We start from the raw sequence: 19,097 nt of genomic DNA on the forward strand, positions 1-19,097 counted from the left end.
CAATTCTCTTGATAGGAAGGAATATACACAAAGATATTATTTACAAGCCTAGAACCATATGGTGCTCTTCACTCCTAAGCCACCCCTTTCCACTTATGCCTCTTATGTATTCATTTTTATTCTGTATAATAAAAAACCTGCACATTCCTTCTGGTTGGTAAGAAAAAGAGACATTCTAACTTTCCCTTAATTCTACCTTGTAACACTGAATATCAATAGCATATGTCATGCTTTTGTGGCTATTCAATAATTTTTTTGAAATGTTATCATCAAAAAGTTTTCTCTTCCAAACAGATGTTATTGCTGTTTGTAAATTTCACCCTATAAAACCCAAATGTACAATTAATTAACTAGTATTAGTTTGGGTGCCAGAAGATACCTTTTCTGGATGAGGAGGAGTTACTACCTTCCAGGTTCTAGTTCTCAACCTTACAGGCACAGAAATGAGATGTTCATTTGCTGAGCATTTTTTTCAAGTTTATCAATCATATGCATCACAATTTTTCTGAACTGTCTATTCAATTTTTGCCCCATTTTTGTTGCAGCTGTCAGCATTTTATCATTGATTTACAATAATTTTGTATTATAAATATTTTTCATATGCATTGCTAATATTTTCCCCAGTTTTTCATTTTTCCTTAATTTGGTATTTGCTTTTTAGTTTTCAGAAGTTTTAAATGTTTTTGTCATTCAAACTATTGAGGGCTTTTTGTTATTGACTTCTGTAGCCTGATAACTAATCAGAATATTTATCATAGATAACAAAGAAATAAATATTTATTAAAAATTAAAAGCAGGACTAAAGTTGGCTATATCAATGGGGGTTTGGTCAGTCATCTTCCTTGCTTCTTGGCAGCACAAATATGGTTAAGCATTCCTTTCTTGAAATTTTTTCTTTGTTTTCCATAATAATATAGTCTCCTGGTTTTCCTCTTTCCCCTCTTGCCCCACTTTTCTATTTTCTTCACAATTCCATCTACTTTATCTGAACAATAAATATTGCAGTTCCTTAAGATTTGGTGTCAGGATGCCTTCCAACATCATTTTGTACTCACCCTTGGATGCCTCAGCCATATTAATGAATTTAACTGCTTTGTAGGGCTCATTGATTTACTCATATCTTTGTATCTCCAACCTGAATTCACTCACCTGAGCCCCCTATATATTCAACTACTTGATGCACCTACTTATAAACTCAAAGGTACCTGAAACTCAACACGTAAAAACTGTTCCTTCTTCACCTCCCTCTCTTCAACATGATCCTCTTTCAATATTAACTATCTCAGTGAATGCTGTCAACATGCACCTGGAATTCAGAAATTTAGGAGCCATCTTTGCAATCCCAATGCATTATGAAATGGAAGTATAGTTATACCTACTGAATTCACCTATTTCTCTTTATTTTGTAAGCAGTCATCAGCAATTACCTGGATCACTTCAATAGCCAAAATCAGGAGTCAGTAAAGTTTTTCTTTTCTTTTCTAAAACAGATATTTTAGGCTTTTTGAGCTTTGTGACTTCTGTTGCAACTACTAACTCTGAGGTTGTAGTGACATTAGCAGCCACAGACAGTACACAAATGAATGAGCACAAAATGTGGTCCAATAAAACTTTATTTATGGACACTAGAATTTGAACTTCATATAATTTTCATCTGACATAAAATGTTATTCTTCCTTGATTTTCTTTCAAACACTTAAAAATGTAAAAACAATTTTTAATTCATGAGCTGTAAAAAAAACATATATATATATATATATATGACAAGTTGGATTTGGTCCACAGATTCCTAGTTTGCTAATTCCAGTCTAAGTGGTCCTCTCTCTTCTACTTTGCATTCCTTTTAAATTTATTTGTAACACTGAAGACAGAGGGATCTTGTTTGAATTTAAATCTGATTATGTCAAACTCCGGTTCAGTGACTTTTCTCTGTTCTAAAGGCAAATGTGAAACTTTGTGACATTGTTTCAAAGCTCTGTAGGGTCAGATTCTCACCTTTCTCTGTTCTCACACAATCTTAACATTCCGTCTGATATTCAATGCATTTCTCACTAATAACTTTTGACGACTACTTTTTATTAATGTAAGATAGAGACCCTGATTCTTAATTTTTATATCCTGCATCACATATAAGACATGATTACCAAGTATATGTTACAAAAAGTTTAGTCAGAAAAACCTCTCTCACAAACTGTTTATAGAAAATGAATTCCACATCTTTGCTCTCTTGTGTCACAATTTACAAACAAAATATGTATTTTCTGGTTGTCACATACCATGTGATAATTGTGTGGTGTCAAATAATTATAATCTTCAAGACAGCTTCTAACTCTATTTCGTGTATTTCAGAAAATCACGCTAAACACCTAACAATCATAACTGAGTATTTTTAATAAGACCTTGTAGTGGGACTTACATGGAGTCACTTATGAAGTGTAACAAAGCAAAACGCTTATTACTCCAATTAAATGTTGCTTCCTACATGAATAATCTGTACTGAATGCCATTTTTCAAATCAGTTTATTTAAATGAATTTTGACAAGCTATTAAATAATATCCATAAGCCAGTAAGTCAGATATGAGATTGTTATTACATCTGAAACTTGACTCTGTTTGGTGCACCTTGTACAATTTAATCAAAAGAAAACTCGCATTGCTTCTATACCTACACTGACATTCAACAGTGCCAATTAAGTGGGTTATCTATGCTAAGCCTTATTAATATAATCAGCACAGTCAATGGTAAAGATATCAGTGGTTTTATAAAAATGAATCTCTACAGAGTAATAGTAATAATGACATCTTCACTCATTGAGTCACAATTCATTGTTCAAATTACAAAAAAAATTGAACCAACTCTGAAAGTTATAAATTGTAGTTTCTCACAATGGCCATCCAGTAGGCTAAAAAAATATATTATGAGACCTGGACAACTTAAGAGTGAGTTACCATTACCTAACATGATTTAAAGAAATATTTTAGAGCTAAAAGAACTAGTTACTTGACTTCAAGCAAGTCACTTAACATTAGTCTAAGCTATGTCACATGTAATGGGCTAAGAGTAGCAACCTCATCATATATATTAAATAATAGTGTGTGTAAACACTATCATACACATATAAGGTTATGTGTATTATGAAGTTCACTTTTCCATAGTGCATTTTCCTGGAAGATCAATCAGTAAGCCTTTTATTGTTGAATTGTTCTAAAATATAATGAAGTATCTGATACAAGCTGAACAATACTGCTTTCAAAGTAAGTCTGTTCTGATGACAATCATATTTTAAACTGCCAAAGAACGTACCTAGTATCCCACACTCACAATCTACTCTGCTCTTGTTATTCCATACCATTTATCACAATCTAGTGTACACCAACTTTTCTATATATATTTCCTTTCCTTTTTCCTCGACTATATTCTAAGTACTGTGAGTGATGAGTGCCAAAACATTTTCCTATACTGTGCAGGGTGGAGAACAATGTTTATCACATAGTATGCACTTAGAAACTATTTGTTGAATAAATGAATTAATGAACTTAATACACCTTGACTCTGATGCCTTCATTACCCCACTTAGTCCTAAAGATTTACTTTAAAGCCTCTAAAACCAATCTCTCATTCCAGTTGCATATGGTCCCATTGACTCAAAAGACATTCCTCTAAGGCCAATTTATTTCTCTATATTTGCCCATCTATTATTTAATTATTTAATTAATTATTTAATTAAAATTATTTAATTTTAGTAATGTTAATGATTCAGTTATTATAAATCATTTTAATCAACTTTCCAAGAAAGCAAATAGGTGTTTCATCTAATCCTATGGGAGTGTTTTTATGAATCAATGATTGTTTTTTTTTCTTGGAATTTCGTTCTGTCAGGGAAATAGGTTGTCTAGTATCTGCTGAATTTAACAAGCACAGATTATCCAATAAAAATCATTATCCTAAATTATAGGATGAAATGACATGTTGGATTAATTATGACCACTCTTATTCTAAAGCATATAATGACTTTACCATTCATTTTCTTCTCTCACTTTTGGAAACACATTTTGATTACTTTGAAATGACTGTTCAAGAGATGGCTATTTTAGAAGATTTAAGAATACAAATTGGCATAGAAGAGTCCCTGGAACAAAAATTTTAAGGCATAATTCAATCTTGTGGGAGGTATTCAACAATAATTACAACATTAGAGATAAATTCATTCAGGGAATATCTAAGTCTTCAAGTATATGACTGATTGACCATAGGGTATGACAGTTTGGAAGAGTGTCAATAAATGCAAAAGGTTTAATCGTTCAGAGCATACACTAAACCACAAGTCAGTGCTAAGGTTTCAAAATAACTCAGAAGATAGCAAAATTCGCAAACTTCCAAAGGTCTTAATTGTTCCTGAAAGTAGGCCCAAACGTACCTTTTAAAAAGACATATGCACCGTCTAAATCTGCTCAGATGGGTAAAAATATTTAAAGAGATGAGGAATACTTTTTTAACTTTAAAAGACAAGTAATAAGAAAAGAAACAATTACAAAGAAAATCAATAATTCAGGCATTTAGTCTATTCTTGCACTAGAAATTCATCCAGGTTGTAAAACAAGAAAACTTTAAACAAATATCTCAGAATTTGACCCAGTATTATTTATTTTTAAATTATTGGATTAATAAGTAGGCATGACTATTAATATAACAACAAAACAAAATCGGACATTCTGCCTCACCCCCCATTTGCCTGTGTCTTGAGCACTCCCTATAATAAAGGTAAAAAATAGATTCATACCCTATATATATAGATGATAGATAGATAGATGATAGATAGATTAGATTAGATATGCTTATATCTTACATTTATTTTTTAAATATTTATTTATTTATTTAAGAGAGAATGGGGCAGAAGGGGCAGACAGAGAGGGAAAGAGTGTCTCAAGCAGCCTCTGCACTGAGCACGGAGCCTGATGCAGGGCTTGATCTCACAGCCCTGAGATTACAACCTAAGCCAAAACCAAGAGTAGATCACTTAACTGACTGTGTCACTGAGGCACCCCTCGAATACATTTTTTAACATAAATGTATTGACTGTGATGGTTTGGGCAGCTAGTAGAATTCTAACTCAACTGGATAACAATGAGAAAGATATAATACTCGGCATAACAAAATATACCAACTCAAGTTTTGTTATTTCAACATTCAAGTACCCATGTTCTTTCTATGGTTTCCCTCTGCCATTCCCAGAGTGGTTTCTCTGCTAGTTTCCCTCATGGCCACAGAACAGCTTGCATGGGCCCAAGAGTCCCATGCAGATAGCATGACATGTAGGGAATAAGACATGTTTCTTACTATGAGGAAGGAAATAATTCTTAGAAGCCGATCAGCATGTCACCTCACATCTTACTGTCCAAAAAAATGTCATATGACTGTTCAAAAGAGCATTATTAGCAAAGGGAATGATATTACACTAATTCGTTACATGAAACGCAGGGCCTTGAAAAGGTGTGGATTAGCTGAACAAAATGAGAGTTTGTATGAAGGAATGGGGGATGAGGAAATTCTGCCAAATATCATATGACCATTCAACAATGTCTATTATATTGATCATTTATTTTGATGTATAAGTAAATATTTATTGAAAGTCCACCATACTCCAGGCACTGTATTAGGCATCAGAAGTAAAACCAAGAACAAGAAAAGTGAGATTTCCACCCTTGTAGCGTCTGCTTATCAATGAAAAAGAAAATGTCAGTATGATGAATAATAAAACTGAATATAGTAAATATTATTAGATAAAAGTAGATGAATATAAGAAATATTTTAAAGAGATGACTGTGTTTGCTGAAGAACAGGATGTGACTGGTGAGAACAAGGTAGAAATCTGGGTGGATGATTGCATTTACTGAGAGAGTGAAACATGCTGAGGAACGATTATGTGGTAGAAGCATGGGGTTATCAACAGTTCTGTTTTGGCCATGTCGTTCCAGAGAGACATGACACATCCAAGTGACAATATTGAACCTGGAGCTCCAAGGAGAATTTCTATGAAAAGATGACATATTGTGTAAAATTACCGCTTGTTCTCTGGATATTTCTTATTTTTACACTGTTTTAAGTAGAGTTTATAGTGAGAATGAAAAATGATACAGCCACTTTGAAAGACATTTTGGCAGTTTTTTACAAAGCTAAACATATTCTTATCATACAATCCAGTAACTGTGCTCCTTGGTATTTACCAAAAGGAGATGAAAACTTATGTTCACACAAACACCTGCATGTGGATGTTTACAGATTTATTTATAAATGCATCAAGTCAGAAGCAACCAGGATGTCTTTCCATAGGTGAATGGATAAACTGTGGTACATTCAGACAATGGAATACCATTTAACAGTAAAAAGAAATGAGCTATTTAGCTGTGAAAAGCCATGGAAGAACCCTAAATGCATATTTTACATAAGTAAAAGAGGCCAATACATACTATATGATTCCAACTATATGTCATTCTGAAAAAGGCAAAACTATGGAGACAGTGAAAAGATCACTGATTTCCATGACTACTGGAGCAGAGTGGGGAGAATGAATAGGTGCTGCATGGGAGATTTGGGGGCAGTGACAGTGTTTTGTTTAATACAATAATAGTGGATACATATTATACATTTGCCAAATGCCATAGAATATGCAACAGCAAGAGTAAACCCGAATGTAAAGTAGGGACTTTGGGTGATACTGAAGTGTCAATATAGAATCGTTGGTTGTAACAAATATATCACTTGAGCATGGCATGTTAATAGTTGGGGAGGCCATGCATGTGTGGAAGCAGGGGATATATGAGAAAAGTATTTTCTGTTAAATTTTTGAAACTAAATCTGCTCTATAAGGAAAGTATTAAAAAAAAAAGCAAGTTGCAGAAAGGTATTTTTTTTAAATAGACTTTACAGGCAGAGATGTCATAATTTGACATTGTAAAGAGGAATTCTATCATCTACCACTGAAGTAAGCCAAAACCATCACTTAAAATTGATTAAAGGAAGTGAAAATATGAAATATTTGTTAAAAATGTCATTTTCCAAACTGAGTTAGCAGTAGATGTGTTCTCCTTTTAAAAAATTACAGGCATCAGAAGTTCATCAACCCTGCTTCCAGCAGATTTGCTCTTTCTTTTTCTGTTTCCTAAGAGCCCTGGGGTCTTTATATAAATTGCTTTTGCAAAATTTGCAAAGCTAATTCCTTTTTTATTGACAGTCAATGCACCTGTTATTGAAATCTGCACAGTTTCTGAAGAGGGTGTGCCCTTTTCCTTGCAACAATGCATAACACTTGTTAATTATTTTACCATATCAGATTTCTCTTACAAAGAGACAATTTAATGAACAATGGTATATGATTGTACCAAATAACTCAAGATTTAAAAATTAAATAAGAAAAGTAACTAAGAATTTAATTCCAGGAAGTTGAAGACAAGTGATATATTCAGTTAGTGAGGCATTTATCTGATACCTTCATGGAAGGGCACCATACTACATGTCTTTTGACAATATACAATGATAAAAAGGCATAAGCAGTATAAAAACCATATGTATAAAAAAAGAGGAAACATTTAAGAAATTTATTTGGATCATGTTGATGAGGGAACAGAAGGCAAGCTGAGGACAAAGCAGAAGCTGACACCCCACAACCCTCCCCCACCATATATGTGACATTCCTCAGGCATTCCTGGCTGCCTTAATGGAAAAAGAAATAGTTAACTTGTAGAGATCACAATCCTACAAGACATGAGTCTCCTTCAGTTTACAAATGTCTTAGCAATCTACAAGAACAAAGCATTCTTCTCATCAATAACCTAGCTTTCAGAAGGAAATGTAGATAGAATTAAATGCCCTTATAACCTGCAGCCCATTGACAGATAATTGAAGCAGGCAGAGTGTAATGTTCCTCCAGAAAGTTCCCAACTATCTTAATGTTAATACCTTACTAGAGGGGTAAACAACCTTAACTTGACAATGGCAAGGCCTCCTGTATCTTATAGGTCCTCTTTAGCATATGAAAGTTCTTTGGAAACCTCCCTTTTTCCTTACGTCCCCCAACCCCAGAGCATAGAATCAGCCACCCCTCACAACCCCAGGGCAGCAGCTCTTTCTACCCATGGGTCCTGTCCCCAAGCTTTAATAAACCACCATTTTGCACCAAAGATGCCTCAAGAATTCTTTCTTGGTCTTTGGCTCCGGACTCCACCCCACTGAACCTCATCTATATTCCAAAACCACATAAATGTTGATAATAAAATGCTTGTATGGATTATTGTTATATATCAAGCCAATTTCAATTCTTACTCAACATTAATGACTTTCACCAATGTCAATTATTTATGCAACTTGGTCAAATGACTTCTTAAAGTCCTTCCATGTCTATAAAATCTATTATTTAATACATTATTTGGATTTACCATTGTATCTTCTGCATCCCTATGAGATTAAAATTAATATATTTCACACAGGCAGTAATAGGCCTTTGTTTAATACACATTTCTTTAAAAAACATCTTGTTTGTGTTCCCTCTCTCGCTGTGTCTCTCTGTCAAATAAATAAATAAAATCTTAAAAAAAAAAAAATCTACTAACTGCTGCTCCAAACTAGAAGGGTTAATAACCTAAGCAAAGCCTCCTCAGTAAAAACCTGGAAATTTAGAAAATTATTTAAAAAGTGTTTTCAGAGACTGGAGAAGAGGCAGTTCAGAGCTGTGATTCCTGAGACAAGGGAAATAAATGAGATGAACTATAAAATTACCATGGCTTTCTACCCAGAGACAATTTCCAAACCATGAAATCATGGGAGGGGAACCCAAATAAATCCTAGTGGCCTAGTTGAGTCAAGGAAATAGTGAAGTTTGAACTACTTATGAAGGCCTAACAGGGTCAAGGTTTAGTAGTAAGTTTCAAGTAGCCCTCGAACGAGCCTATTCTGGAGCTACCCTAGCAGGCTTTGCGCAGTGGCAGTATAGTAGCCAATGAGGTTTATCCGAGGCGCAATTATTGCTAATTGAAAACTAAAGAAGTGGCTTTGAAGGGATCAAAATAATCTACAACAGCTTAAATACCTGTCCAAGCAATGAAAAACACTCTTTAAAGGAAGACAACAAAATCACTACACAGAACAAGGTAATTCACAAAGTCCAACATACAGTAAAAAATTACTACACATGTCCAAAGACAGAACAATGTAACTTATTACCTGAAAAATACATTATCTGAAATGAAATTGCCTCTGGATGAAATTAACACCGAAAAGGAAAAGATCATTGGCCTTGACCTTGAGGGCATAAAAACAAAGAATTAAGGGGAAAAAGAATCAATGCCCTGTGTTCTGATGCTTTTCATTTCCTGTAATTCTTGAGGAAATAAAGGAAATACTATACAGAGAAGAATAAAGGTAAGGATTAACACAGACTTCTAATCAGAAACTATGCAAGTCAGAAATCATGAAATTACATCATTAGATGCAGAATTCTTATTAAAACCTGTCAACATAGAATTTTATATCCACATAAAAATGACCTTCAAGGGGCACCTGGGTGGCTCAGTGGGTTAAACATCTGCCTTTGGCTCAGGTCATGGTCTCAGGGTCATGGGATCGAGTACCACGTCGGGCTCCCTGCCCAGCGGGGAGTCTGCTTCTCCCTCGCACTCTCGCTCCGTACTCTCTCTCTCTCAAATAAATTAATAAAATCTTAAAAAAAAATGACCTTCAAAAAAAAAAAAGCAAAATAAAAACTGTTTCAGAAAAACAGAAGCAGAGAGAATTCTTTGAGAGCAGAGTAACACCACAAGAAATGTTATTAAAATTCTTTGGAAGAATAAAAATGATTACAGATAGAAACTAGGATTTTATGCAAAGAAATGAAAACAGAAGACATAGTCAATATGTTGGTAAATTAAAAAGATTACTTTTTCATTTTTAATTTCTTCAAAGAAAAATTGTGTGTACATCAAAAATTTTAAAAACTTATGTGGGATTTATAATATATGTACAAGTAGAATGTGTTACAAAAACAGCACCAATTACAACGAGGAATAAAATGGAAGCATGTGGTCTAAGAATGTTACATTTATGAAGTGGTAGAAGCTTTCTGAAAGTAAACCTAGATATGATAAATTTGTATGTAATAAACCCAACAGCAACCACTACAGAAATAAAACAAGGATATATAGTCATTAAGCCAAAAGTAGAGATAACATGGTAGGCAAAAAATTACCTCATTAATCCAAAAGAAAACACAGAAATAGAAATACAGAATAGATAGTACAAATAGAAAACAAATAGCAGGGGCTCCTGGGTGGCTCAGTCGGTTAAGCGTCTGCCTTCTGCTGGGGTCATGATCCCAGAGTCCTGGGATTGAGCCCTGCATTAGGCTCCCTGCTCAGTGGAGAGCCTGCTTCTCCCTCTGCCCCTCACCCTGCTTGTGCTCTCTCTCTCTCTCTCAAATAAATAAAATCTTTAAAAAAGGAAAATAAATAGGATAACAGTAAATATAAATATTTACTCAAAATATTGGTAATATATTATACAGAAATGCTCTAAATACTCAAGAGACATAAATTCTTTGGGTTGATTTTAAAAAAGCAAGATCCAACTGTATTATGCCTACAAGAAATTTACTTTAAATATTACGACACAAATTCATTAAAAGTAAAAGGATGGAAAAAAGATATATCATGCCAAAATTCATCAAAAAGAAGTGTATATAGAAATACAAGAAAAACTAGGTTTTAGAACAGGGATTATTATCAGGAATATTTGTGAGCATTTCATAATGATGAAGGGGTTAATTGAACAGGAAGACGACAGTCCTAAATGTGCATGAACCCACTAATAGAACTCCAAAATACATAAAGCAAAAACCAAATACAACTGAAAAGAGAAACAGTCAAATCTGTAATTGCTGTAGTTTGAATGGAAGGAAGTAAAACCTAGCTTTATGTAGTATTTTAAATTTTTATTAAAACAATTGACATAGGTACTACAAACTGGTTATCAATCATTCATTTCCTCATAATACTATATGCCAGGGATTTTTATAGGTAGTAGACAAAAAAAAAAACAACTGAAATATAATATTTCTTCTCAGGGAATATCCCATGTAATGAAGCAGCTTACAGTCTTGTGGTAGGAGTTACCATTTTGCAGATATTTAGGTAGATCCAAGACAAAACCAAATGATAAAAGTAAAGTTACCTTTTCTCCTAAGTGTCATTATGAAAAATGTCAAATACCAAAAAGCTAAAAAATAACTATTTCTTAAATATCTACACAATAGATTTTAAAATACTAACATTTTCCAATATTCTAAAAATCTTTCTAGCTATTCTTTTCATGCATCTGAAAGTACATTTCAGATACCAAAATATCTCTAAATAATTTAACATGTATCTCCTATAAATAAGGATGCTATATTAAAATACCCTATCAAAAAATACTTAACCTCCAACATCTGCTAAATTCAGTCCGTTCTCTAATTCTCTAACTTTCCCCCAACTTTCTTCATAGTTATTTTTACTTTAAGCATTGCATTTGTCATTATATCCTGGTCTTTTTTTTTTTTTAATTTGGTGAAGTCCCTGCACTGCACACACACATAGATACATATACCTTTTTTTCAAGGCTGTTATCTTTTTAAAGAGTGTGTCAAATGAAAAAATAAAACAATTGAGTAACAAGTTTGATTCCTTTATTCAAGGAAAGATAATGGATTGGAGGAGTACAGGGCCTTAGAAGCAGTGGAGGACTGGCCATTCCTGAAAGATTTTGGGCAAGAGAAAGCTTTCTAGAGCTTAGAAACAGCACCATCGAAACAGGGCATCATTGACTAGGAAGTAAGGGACTTCCTGGGAAGGTAGGAGGTGCTACTTTCCAGGGTAAGGTAAACTAGTTAAAGCTGAGTTGGAGGATTGTCTTTGGGATCTGTTAGGTTTTCCTGACAGTGAGGAATTTCTCTTAAATGCAAGCTGATTTGAATTTCGACTGGTGATGGTTGGGCCACTGCAGTGAACTCCATTTCATGGGTCCCAATATCTGAATTACCTTTATTAAGGGCAAACCATTATTTTTCTGATGGTTTGTCAGACTGTTGTTTGCTGTGTTCTTCTATTTTTTTTTTATTTTCTCTGAAGTTTTTGTATAAAATCTTGCTTTCACTTCAATTCAGGATAAATATTTTTGTATGATTATTTCATTGGTGATGCAGATTACTTCATATTGAGAGAATCTGGAGGCACAGTGTCAATCACAAGATGCTATCAGTTGGTGCTAGATTTGATTACTTGGTTAAGGTGGTGACCATAAGACTTCTTTACTATGCACAGATATATCCTGAAGTTACTTTTCAATCTCCTATTTTCTGAGTTTTCCCTGTGGATTACATTGCCTCTCCTAAAATACTCAGTGACCCAATGTTCTCTTTTTTCTTTTTTGCTGTATGTAATCTTATTCTTAGGAAGGGCTCTCTTTTCACTCATAAAACATTTGTGATGGACTTGTTCAATTATGCCTTATCTTTAAAGGTAAAATGGAGGGGCACCTGGGTGGCTCAGTTGGTTAAGTGGCTGCCTTCAGCTCAGGTCATGATCCCAGGGTCCTGGAATCGAGTCCCATATCGGGTTCTATGCTCAGTGGGGAGCCTGCTTCTCCCTCTGCCTGCCGCTCCGCCTACTTGTGCTCTTTCTCTATCTCTCTGTCAAATAAAAATAAACAAAATCTTAAAAAATTTTTAAAAATTAAGAAAAAATAAAGGTAAAATGGAAAGCATAGCCTCTTATCAAAGCCGATTTAAGATCATCAGGCTAATCAGAGAGCTGAGAAGACAGCTTTGGAAATTCTCACATACATAAACCACAGTTTTCCCAATTAAACTTTAACTTGATACTGCTTTTGATAATTATTGCACTTATGTGGAAATAAGTAAATGCTCAATCTGTAATTATTTAAGGATTTTTATTTTTATGTTGTATAAATAATCATATATAACTCTAAATTTCCCAGGTATCATTTACTAAGCCCACAAAATTAGGTTCATGCCTATAGTTAAAGAATTTGATTGCTTTTTAATCATTGTCTCTTGAAAGAGAAACCAGCTGCCCCCACAGGGGTTTCTCGAATTCCCCCAAAACTGTCTCACACGTACTTAGGTATAATGCTGCACTTTTCAGTTTTTCATATTTCAGGTACTGCATGATGTCTATTACCAAAAGTCACTGGAAGGAGGCACTTTGCTATCATCACTACTCCTACCCTCTGTGAAGGGATAACCAACTACCTGCCAGGTATACCCAGAGCCCTAACACTCTTAGGTCACCACAGGATATACCTGCTCTGGCTGCACAACAAACCACGCCGTGATGCCTGAATAAACGAGGAAAGTGCTCCACTCCCAAACTTTGCATGGCTTGGTCTCTGAGGTCACACTGTTTATACTTCAAGGCATATTCAGGCTTCTACCTAATTTTATCCTACCCATTATTAGACCAACTTCCTGAAACTAAGCAGGGAAATAAAATAACACTGTCCTGTGTTTTTGGTTCTTTCCTGTCCCTCTAGTATGTTCCCATCCATCCAATATTTTTAACTTAACATAATTGCCCCCATGAACAGATGCCTAGGATGTCACCAACCTCATGATCAATTTCAGATCATCATGCTATTTGGAGTTAGGTCGATCTGGATTCAAATACAAGTTAAGCCACTTATTTACTATGACCTTGGACAAATCCTTAACTTTTTTGAGTCTCAATTCCTTACCTCAAGAAAAATGGAAATATCATTACATGTCACATAGGTAAGGCTTTTTTGTGAGGCTTACTTGAAATATATGCACATAAATCACTTAGCTTAGTACTAGGCACACAGAATACAGCAGTAACTATTACTAATTATTTATTCCAACAGTGAAATCACCCCACCCATAAAATTTCCTCCAGTTATTTCATGACTCATCCAAAACAGTTTCACATGTCTTCAGGTACAATGATATGTTTTCATTTTTGTTTTTCACATTCTAGATAACACATAATATCTAATTCTAAGCAAATTAAACTTCAGCTAGAACTGAGGAGAGTGTTCAATTTCTTAAAAGCAAATCACTCAGTGATATGTTATTTCCAGCCCCATTTAGGAAGAAAGACCTATGCAATTGAGCATAATATTATAGATGTACTTTTGTGGCTTCCAGCAAGGTCTCAAAGTTGTCAATCATGGTCTGGCACATCAGCAAGACGACTCTCCAGAGACATTACACAGGGCAAATCTTTTAATATTTTATCAGCTGCCGTTGATAGGAGGCACTTCAGCTTAGTGAGTCTTTTTATTACTTCCTTTCATTTATTCTTAAGAAGCTTTTATCTCTGTTTATTGATTGCTACCTTTTAAATTTTTATTTAACACCGGTAAGCAGAGAGATATGATTAATAAATTTGATTAAATTTTTCAGTAGAAAATTACTTTAAATGTGCTTTCACAAATCTAATTGATCTTCTCATGGATATTTTTGTATGTATTTGTATCTGTTCTTTTGTTATGCTAGTTCTCTGAAGACAGATACTAGTAAGAAAAAAAGTAGAATTGTAACTAAAGAGAAGTGCCACAAAACTCTTGAAAAGTTCTTTTTAGGCTGTTTTCAACAAAGCAGTACACAAGGGGCCACATGCCAAGGATCAATCATAAATCTCAAGAAGAGAAAAAAATGACAACTACAAATATATACACAGAATATTTATCTCAGAAACGACTGAAATGCTCTTACACTTCTTTCTCCTAGTATGGAACCCCAAATAACATCCAACTGTCACAAGAGAAATTTGCTAAGCAGGCAGAAAAAATTATTCAAAAGCTTCTTCTAGCTTACTCACAGTCAGAAACTTGCTGATTTCAATCTTTCCCGTTTTAGCAGCTGCAAAAGGAACAAAGTGAGAAACAGCAGAGCTAACAAAAGTTCATTAGACTCAATATATACCCTCATGAAACTCATTATGGAGATGTCATTGCTGAGGATATCATGGCATATTTCAAAAGACTGCTGGGTTAGCAGGCTTTACCACAGTGCTCTCTGGAGCCCCATTAATCTTATGCTGACCAGTGGTGTTTCTTAGACTAGGTGCGATGGAGCTGAAGAATCTGCTGTTTTATTGTTTGTTTGCTTAAATAAGAATAACCAGACAATTCTGCCAACTACATGAAATTGGGAAACTTTGGACTGCTCTTGACCACAAGAATAATTGCTCACAGAACCTTAAGAGAAAGGAAGAGAAAATGAGGTGAAGGTCAACTCTGCTTTAAGCCTTTGGGAAGAAGAAGCCTTACTAAGTGGATTTTTCCACACCTCCTCTCAAGATGAGGGTAGTAATATCTAAAAGGTCAAGGTGCTGGTATGACACTAGAAGGAAAGGTTCCAAGGAAGTCACTTGATTTGCTTCCAGAATCCACTGAAGCCAATGAGGGAAAAAGAGACCTCAAGCTGATACAATTTTCTAATCCATCTAACTAGTGTAAAATAATTCATTTTTTAGGAATATTTTTTGTACTTATATCCCTTGGAAACTTTCTGAATCATAAGCTTTAAGTAGAGCCAGGGAATAGGGGTCCTAGTTAAATCTCATTCATATCAGGAGGTATTAGCATATAGGAAATGGTGGTGTATGACTGGAAATGTATACAGAAAGAGATTATCTTAGTCTAAAACACTGGTTCTCAACCTGTCAACCTTGGCTGCACATTAGATGCACCTGGAAAGATTTTTAAAAATCATGATTCCCCTGTTTTCCAGAGTGGCTGCACCAGCTTGCATTCCCACCAACAATGTAGGAGGGTCCCCTTTCATGTTCATCCTTTTGCATGTGCTGATGCATGTACCACATTTGCTGCCCATCATGATCCCCTGGAGCCATACCACAAGCCCCCGGACCAACCCCTGGATAGATTCTAACTGCCACATAGCCCAACGCCCCATTTCAGCAGGAAGCAGCCAGCAACCCATCCCCTAACACGCAGTTAAGGGTTATTATTCCAGGGGAGGAATAAGTAAGGGACAGGTGAGGCTAGGTAGGGAGAGATAAATAGGGGGCTATGTGATCAGACTCACAAATATCCCAAAAAATGTGGAGATGTGGGGAAACCAGAGATAAGGGGACAAATTGGACCACCCTACCCTAGGCGTATGGGATGGGTTGTGTGGGGTGCTGTCTTTATGATAATCACCTGTGACCAACAAAGAATATCAGCCCCTAAAAAGGAAGTAAGCCACTGAAAGTGTTATCAATAGAGATGTTAAGAGGATTTAATTTCCCCGTTAGCTTTCTATAAAAGACCAACCATAAAGGACCTCGTTGTCATCCCTGTTGGGACCCCTCTCATTCATGACAGCTTTTTCTGTATCTTCACTTAAAAAACTTCTATCACTTCACTCACATAAATAAATAAATAAATAAATAAATAAATAAATAAATAAATAAAACAAAAATCATGATTCCCAGCCTGCACTCCAGACCAATTAAATCAGAATTTCTCGAGGGTAGACTTAGACATCGTTTTAAAGCTCCCTCAATTAAATAAAATGAACAATGAAAGATGAGAACAGTTGCTCAAATATATATCCTTCCCTTAAGGGCAGTATTAATCTATTTTTAGTCCTTGAATCAGTTTATAAATCCACGCACACAAATATACATAAATTCTTTAGTGTTGTCAACTATCACTGTGAGGTTAAAAATAATTTGCACATGACCTTTATATGTGCTATACGCACACATGCACATGCTCATATGGCCCATTTACCCTTACTCCACTGGGAAACTGAGGTACGCTTTGATTTGTTAAACTTTCCAAATAGACATAAACTAAATCTCTTCCAGTTATATTTTTTTCAGGTTATCTATGTCTCTTTTAAGCAAGTGATTAAGTCTTTCAGCACTTCCCACACCCCCAATCCCTTCCTCAAGGCAATACCTAGGAATCTTTGCAAGGAGATGTTTATAGGTCTTCCTTTTATTGAGAAAGGAGTTCTCCTCCAGGGATTTCAGAAATCTCCAAGGGTGGGACACCTGGGTGGTTCAGTCGTTAAGTGTCTGCCTTTGGCTCAGGTCATGATCCCAGGGTCCTCTATCGAGCCCCACATTGGGCTCCCTGCTCTGCAGAAAGCCTGTTTCTCCCTCTCTCACTCCCCCTGCTTGTGTTCTTGCTCTCACTGTCTCTCTCTCTCTCTCTCTGTCAAATAAATAAATCTTTAAAAACAAAAAAAAGAAAGAAAGAAATTTCCAAGGGTGGTTGCTGGGTAGCTTCAGTCCTGGATCCCTGACTTTTGTGCCTCTTATACTGTAGATGGTTTTATGATTCTACTGGGTACTTGTGACCATTGCTGAAGTCTACAGTCTAGGCCATAAAGTCCAGACCCTACATACCCATCAGAAATTCTCCATCTACTGGCTCCTGACTTCCTCCATTCCATGGGTTTTCTCAACACTCTTAAATCTTCTCATGATTCATGGAATCTCAGCTGCATTCTATGAGCCATCTGTCTAAGACCCCAAACCACCTTCTGAGACCTTTCTCAGCCTCTTAGAAATGATCATTAAGTGCCTTGCTACACTCAGAACCTCACTAAGAGACTCAAGAGTTTTCTCAGAAATTGGTCAATTTATTTCATCTGTCTGAGAAGACAATATTTCCATGAGATCCAAGCAAGAAGGAGTCAGCTAAATGAAGATTTGGAGAAAGTACATTCTAGAGGGTAAATCCAAATGCCTGAGTTGGGAAAAACTTGGCCTATTATAGGACAAAGAATGACAAGATAGATCCTAATAAACCAGAAGGGAAAAGTGGTCGAACACGGTAGGACAGAGATAAGCTACAGCCAGACTATGGCGGGAGAACTGTAGACAAAGCAAGGAGTTTGTATTTCACTGTAAGTACAATAGAAAACAAAGAGGATTTCTGTTGAGAGATTATATACTCTGATTTAATTTTAAAAGATAATTCTACCTCCTTTAAAAAAATATAAATTACAGAAGAATAGATTATAAGTTATAGAAGCAAGTACAAAAGTAGGAAAAATAGGCCAGTATAATTGTCTAGTGAGATAGAAGTATGGCTTAGACTGAGGTGGCAGCAATGGTGATTAATAGAAATCAACAGAGAAGGGAAACGTTTTGAAGAAAAGTTGGATTTGCTAATATATTTCATTTGTGTGGGTAAGTAAAAGACTATTCCTGTATTCTGGCTTACCCAACAATAGTGGTGTTATTTATTGAGGAAGAAGAATGGGAAAAGAAGAATTAAAAGTTCTCATTTGTACATTTTATATTTGAATGCGTGAGATCCAAGCCTAGAGATGTCAAATAGGTAGTTATGTGAATCAGCTTTGCACTCAGCAGATACTGATTTGGGAGTTACTGACATGGAAAAGACCCTTAAAACCATGAGACTGACTGAAATCCTGTAGGCAAGAGTCCTTAAAACCATGAGACTGACTGAAATCCTGTAGGCAAGAAGGAATAAGCTCTAGGGAATTGAACATTTAGAGAGCAGGCAGGAAAAGAAAAGAAATATAAGTAAAACAAAGATAGAGTAAATCCAAAGAAGGTGTGTGTAGTATATCAGAGGAAATAGGGTTGTCACAAGAGTAAGAGGAAGCCACTGGGGTATACTGCAGAGTTCCAGACACCAGGTTGTTTGAGAGAATGTCCCTGTGGAGGAGAAGGGTTGGCCGCACTAGGGCTGTTGGTACATGAGCAGTTAATGGAGCATCCTTGCAAAGGGGTGACTTGTAACCACATATTTGAGCCTGAGCAGGATAAGGCAGGCATCTATGCAGGGGTGGGGGCAGTGGTGGCAACAGGACACTGGCTATACGCAGAAGGACTGACCAAATTAAGTACAGACATTAAAGCTGTGGGAGTCAGGTTTCTCACACTCAAAGAATGGCATATAGAAAGGAAAAAAACAAGGATGAATCCTGAGTATTGCAATAGAACTGAAGGTACTGATGTTAACTTATGAATTTTAATATATTCAGAGCAAGAGAGACAAAGAAATAAAGACACAAATGTGTGTGTAGAAATATAGAATTGAA

General features: G+C 35.4%; 1 pseudogene; it reads left to right on the forward strand.

Annotated features, from left to right (window-relative positions):
- The first annotated feature begins 8,964 nt into the window (after positions 1–8,964).
- On the forward strand, positions 8,965–9,115 carry LOC113921061 (annotated as a pseudogene).
- The last annotated feature ends 9,982 nt before the right edge of the window (positions 9,116–19,097 follow it).

Source organism: Zalophus californianus, chromosome 3 (assembly GCF_009762305.2).
Source record: "Zalophus californianus isolate mZalCal1 chromosome 3, mZalCal1.pri.v2, whole genome shotgun sequence".
Lineage (NCBI taxonomy): Eukaryota > Metazoa > Chordata > Mammalia > Carnivora > Otariidae > Zalophus > Zalophus californianus.